At 36.8% G+C, this 6,293-nt stretch overlaps 1 pseudogene; it reads right to left on the reverse strand.

Annotated features, from left to right (window-relative positions):
* Positions 1-5,183: 5,183 nt before the first annotated feature.
* The window catches only part of LOC107744804 (exonuclease V-like), a 12,397-nt pseudogene continuing 11,287 nt past the window's right edge, over positions 5,184-6,293 (reverse strand).

Genomic DNA, 6,293 nt, shown 5'->3' on the forward strand with positions numbered 1-6,293 from the left:
TTTTAATCACAACCAAGAAGAACATTATGTGTAATTAGTGTTACAGGACCCTTCTGCTAGACAGATGATAGCTCGATAGCTTGTTTTGTTCCACTCAGGGGGCACTATGTGGCAAGAGGACAGTACATTCGATCATGGCAGTAATTGCATGAGCGCTGCTGGCAGTAATTCATGCTGTCATAATGGAAAGGAAGCGGCACCTAATGCACTATAAAACCACATATAGAGCCATGTTATGAAGACACTTCCCAGCAATCTCAGTTGAAGTCTTTATGTTTATGCAGATTTGAATCCAGCTGCTGGGACGCAAGCTGAATGAACAATAAGGCACAGATATACCAACAAATATGACAGCAGCCCCCGATGCTTGTTTTCAAGGCAGATTTACAATAATTTCATTGAAATTCATTAGTGTTCTGCTCTGAGCAAAACTAGCGTCTAAAGCACAAACACTGATTCACTGTGAAATAGTAGCCATCTGTGTTGTTTGAAAGGCCTGCATTTTTGACTGGGGAGTTTTTGTTTTCATTTCTATACTGTAAATAATGAGTTTTGGCAGGTTACATGCGCGATGCAGAGAGAGTGAAAAAGCAAACGTTGTAATTAATATTGCTATTTAAATATGACAGGCTCATAACACATAAGACGTGGGAAATACAGTTGCAAATGGACTTTGCTTTTCCATTTGAAATTTGGCAGTCACTGTGCGCACGCGAAAGCGAAAACGCAAATGGTAATGCAAGATTTGCAATCGCGTTTGGATTATGTCACATTTTATGCGTCCACATATGGAAAATGCAATTGAAAATACAATTTGCAATTCCTTTTGAAAATAGTCCAGAATATCCTTCCATAGAATAACACTTCCAACAGTGTCATGCACACAAATACAAAACACCACCATGGTAACACAAGCGACACTAAAATAATGCAATAAATATGAATTTAGCAACCTAATCTAAATAAATGGCAATAAAAACCTAATAAAAATTATTAAATGAAAAAAAAAAACATCAAATGCAAAGTGTGACACAGGGAATTCTAGGAATGTAAATTTACGTTTTTTCACTGTAAATTATAAGATCACTTGTTCTTTTTCACATCTAAAAACTGTATATTTAACAATATTTGTTAGTCTGTTGGTCACCAATCTAAAAAATATATATATGTATATATATATAATATATAATATATATTGCAATCATGGTTTATCTGGGTAGACGAGAGTGGCTGTTCATTAACTTTTCATATTAGAGATCTGTCCTTCCTGACCCTTCTTTAGAGTAGTACTTTATCACCTCAAATAAAGTAAGTTATCAAATTGACTTGTGACCTACATAATGAGCAGTGTTTCTTTCTGTGCTGCGTGACAGAGATAAAGCCCTGTTACAGCACTTTCTGTGTGGCACGGTCACTGTCAACTGCTATTTCATTAACCCAGCACATTTATGAACAGCTCAATTAATCTCTCATGTACACAAGCGCACTTGTGCCACTAATATGCACATGCTACTTCCCCTTAAACAAACCCACACAACTGCACTCACATTCTCATAAACACAGCCTACTCTTATCTCAGCCCCTGGATCCCATGTGCTTTAATTTGTTTCAATTGGGGTTATTTGTGTGTTCGCTAAAGGATGCTTCAGAGTCTTTCCTGGAGGCCGCTGACTGTGTGCGGTTCTCTCTCACTCCCTCCCTCCCACAGAACGAAATGAAAAATGAGACTCCCCTTTTTTTACTTTCCAGGACGAGAGGACAATTACTCTATTAGGACAAAATGTGCACGCAGTCAGATCTTCAAGGTAGTAATGGGCCTAACTAATGGGCCTTGTGCTCTGACAAAAATGTAGAAAAGTGAATTAAGACGTGCTTTATGGCAAAACAAAAGGGCTGGTATCAAATGACCTGAATGCATTCAAAACTCCTCTTAGGTGTCCACAAGAGCAGAGCTGAGTGGAAAAAGAGCTTTTCTTATTTTTTTTTAAGGCAATTCACAAATTACCTTAGGCACCAAAAATTTATAAATTTGGCCACACCTAAAAATTTATGAAATTCATTGCTTTAGACAGCAAAATATTATATGCTAGACTTTTTCCCCGAAAATATAACTTACATTTTTTAGGATATCTTTTGAGTTACTTTTAACCAGTTGCATCAGTTCATCACATTAAAGGAACAGTTTACTTACCCTCAGACCATCCAAGATGTAGATGAGTTTGTTTGTTCATCAGAACAGATTTGGAGAAATTTAGCATTACATCACTTGTTCACCAATGGATCCTCTGCAGTGAATGGGTGCCGTCAGAATGAGAGTCCAAACAGCTGATAAAAACATCACAATAATCCACAAGTTATACCACACAACTCGAGTCTATCAATAAACGTCTTGTAAAGCAAGAAGCTGTCCATTTGAAACAAATCCATCATTAAGGCATTTTAACTTCAAACGGTCACTTCTGGTGAAAATACCAGTTCATAATCCATAATAACACTTCCCCCAGTGAGAAAGCCCATCCCCTGTTGTCCTCTCACATCCAAATCCACTGACATTTTTGTTTAGAACTGTTTTTGCTTGGAAATGGTGCTTGATTTGTGCATATTTCTCTGATTCAGATGAGACAACTTTTTCACTGGAGCATTTTTATGGATTAAGGACTCGCATTTTAGATGATTTTAAGTTAAAAATGTCATAATGATGGATTTGTTTCTTACAAACACACATCTTTTCGCTTCACAAGAACTTAATTGGTGGATTATTGAGATGTTTTTATCAGCTGTTTGGACTGTGTAATGAAGTGTAATTTTTCTCACAACCATCTCCCTTACTCCATCTTCCTCTGCTTTAGTCCAAACGTAGGCTGATATTTCCATTATATTATCAAAATGATGATGTCAGTGCTATTGGCCCTTTGCACTCTGTTTCTGTGATCACTTGCAGCAGATTCTAGTTAAACCGTGCGTAGCACTGATCCCTGGGATTAAAGAGTCAGAATTGGAGACGGTGGTATTTTCGACAATTGACTAATGATAACAGTGAGATTGGGGTTGTGGACAGCTGGTTGAGTCCAAGGACTTCCTCATGTTTTGCTTTAGCTTGGTAAAAAGGCCTGTGGGTTTCAATTGCTCCAGACCGGGATCATTTGACTGTGTGGGGATCTCCACACTGGGCAGGGTGGAGCTGAATTCTGACTCGGTTGCATTATTGCGGCAAGCACACCGTTGTCACTCTGTAATGAGATCTGCGTCACAGGCTTACACTTTTAATGGATTTACTGCATAGTTTTAAGTCTATGTACCATGCATTATTTCTTTGCAAGAATATTTTTCGGTTTCTTATCTTTTCATTTCCTTATGAAAATGCATCATATTTACATCAAGTAAACCATCCTTGAGAATTTGTTAACAGGTGAAGCAGCATATTTTGCATGTTTTCATGATAATTACCCTATTGCCATATTTTGATTATCATAACGCAAAAAAAGATGCTTCTTACTGTAATGCAAATAGATTTATATTTATTTTATTGATTTATTTTAAAGTATTTTTACATCTCAGTCAAATTGTTTGTACTGCTAGCCAGTAAATGTATCAATAAATTGATCAAAAGTGACAGTAAAGACCATTTCATTGTTACAAAAGATATTCTGTTTTAAAAAAATTTTTTTACTTTCTATTCATCGAATCCTGAAAAATGTATCATGGTTTCCCCAAAAATTCTATAATGCACAACAATTTTCAAAAAGAACGGTAAGAATGAATAATAAAATGAAATGTTTCATATTTATTCAAAATCATATTAGAATGATTTCTGAAGGATCATGTGACACTGACGACTGCAGTAATGGCAACTGAAAATTCATTTCCATCACAAGAATAAATTAAATTTTTTTATTATTTTTACGTTATTTTATTGTTTCAAAATTGTAACAATATTTCACAATACCATAGTTTTTACTGTATTTTTAATCAAATAAATGCAACCCTGGTGAGCATAAGAGAAAAAAAAAGTTTTGAATGGTACATAATTATTATTTACAGTTTTTAGAATATATTAGAAAACAAATTAAATATTTGAAAGATGATCTTGTAATGTTTCCATGAGATTCACTCGGTGTAATATCCTAGAAGAATGATTTGCCTACAGGGAATGATGTAATCCAGTGTAATGACATTCATCAATGTAAAATATCACACTGCAAAATTAATTATTCCAAAGTCCTGACAAATTTATACCTGCATTTGTTCCCATGCACAGCACACTCACATGGACATCAATTAAATCACCCCATGTGTTTGCACTTAATTTGGTGCATCATTTAACCCCTTTTCTCACATGATAGGTAAAGGAGGAATGGAGCCTTTTAGCTTCTTTTTGTCTGTACCCTTATGCAATCACCATTCAGAGACCCTTTTATTGGGCGTCCTATTGACCAGGAGAGGCAGGAATTGAGTTTGGTGCAAATCAGTGAGCAACACAAACAGAGCATTGAACAACTGGGCCACATTAGTTGCATGGCTCCTCTGTCTGCCAGGTGACATGAGTTTACAAAGGCTGAAGTGAAGTGCTGAAGCACTTTACTAGAGACTGAGTGAGCAGGAGTGCTTTTAAGAGCTTTGAATGAGGGGTCATTAGCGCCTGAGTGACTTCATCAGACCAGACCATACTGCAGCTTCCTATGGCTGCTGCGTTAAAGAAGATGGTGTGCTTTAGTGCAGACATGAGCAAACACAGCACTGGGAATGGCTCTTTTAGCTTATTGACTAGCAGATTAGAGCAGACCTCAACCAACACAATCTAATAACGGCTGCTCTCAGCCTCATGGGTGTTCGATGCCTGAGCATGGGCAAAGCTGGGTAAAATCATTACCGGTATCAAATGAGAGCACAGCCTCTTCTGTATTGAGATTTGCAGTCAGTTGCATGCTTATTATGAGGTAAGCAGGAAGGAAAGGAATGAGTGGATTCATTAGTAAAATAAACAAGCCTTCAGAGGGTATTTAAAACAGCTTATAATACATGGCCATTTACTATGCAAAGGTGCCTGCACACCTTAACCAACAGCCTAGGAACAAATTCAACCATTGAATGTAAAGAATGACTAAACTGTTTGTGTGATTTAGGCTCAGATGGTGAGCACCCTGAGGGAGTGTGTGGCCTCTTTTAAATGCCAGATGTGTCATTCATAGTCTCAGTGTGTCATATTGATAACAAGGACATGCTCCAAGGCCTGTGCTCGGTGACGACACACAGAAGGGCAGTGCTGAGGTCAGTGCCAGTGCAGATGAAATTTCAGATTTCAGAAATGATCTACATTTCCAGGCCTCCTCTATGTCCACCCCTTTGGGTTCCCTCTGACCTGTCCAGTAGGCCAGATAACCCTGAAGCTCTGCCCGTAGTTGAGCTTCATCGAAAGGAGCGACTCTGGTCCCAATGGGTCCACTAGAGCCTTGGTGATAGTATTCAATCTGAAGCAGGTCAATGCATGGAAGATCAGAACATGACACAGTTACTAGTAGAGCATCAGTTCCTCAAAGGTAGACACCTGGACCCCAATGCTTTTAGCATGGGCCTGGACTCCTGCTCCAAGTACTTGACCTGAACTCAGTTTAAGGTGATTTAAAACATGGTCTTTCTTCACTTCCCCTCTGACCAGTCCATCAAATAGTAATTTATACAGGCGTGGGCCTGTATAAATTACTATTTGATGGACTGGTCAGAGGGGAAGTAAAGAAAGACCATGTTTTAAATCACCTTACAATAACAGATGGATAGTTTAAATCCAATAACAGATGGATAGTTTAAAGAACAGATATAATGATCCAATATATAAAGCATGAATCAATGAAACATTAGGGTGTCCATAATATAGAAAAGGAAAAGGGAAGGAAAAATCTGTGCAAAAAAAACATGTGCCAAGTTCTCAGAAATGCAGTTTTTGTATTCTAAAAAACTTTTTATGCCATTTCCAGCGTTTTTAAATATATTTTTCATGGTAAAAAGTATTTTTCCTAAAATAATCAATTATTAATTCTTTAATATCATTCGTTTTGGGGGAGACACACCACATGATTTAGCTGGTTGCACCACATGACTTTGTGGACAAAATTTGCTAAAATTTTTAATATGCAGTTGAGTTAAAATATTGTTTTTCCAGTGTTGTTATTGTTCACTAAAACTGAAATTAAAACTATTAAGTTTTTTTATCATTTAAATAAAACTGAAATAAAAATAAGCTATAGACTAAAAAAAACTAAATAAAATGTAAATATGAAATATAACCATTTGAAATG

Source organism: Sinocyclocheilus rhinocerous, unplaced genomic scaffold (assembly GCF_001515625.1).
Source record: "Sinocyclocheilus rhinocerous isolate Xijiao unplaced genomic scaffold, SAMN03320098_v1.1 scaffold738, whole genome shotgun sequence".
Classification (NCBI taxonomy): Eukaryota; Metazoa; Chordata; class Actinopteri; order Cypriniformes; family Cyprinidae; genus Sinocyclocheilus; species Sinocyclocheilus rhinocerous.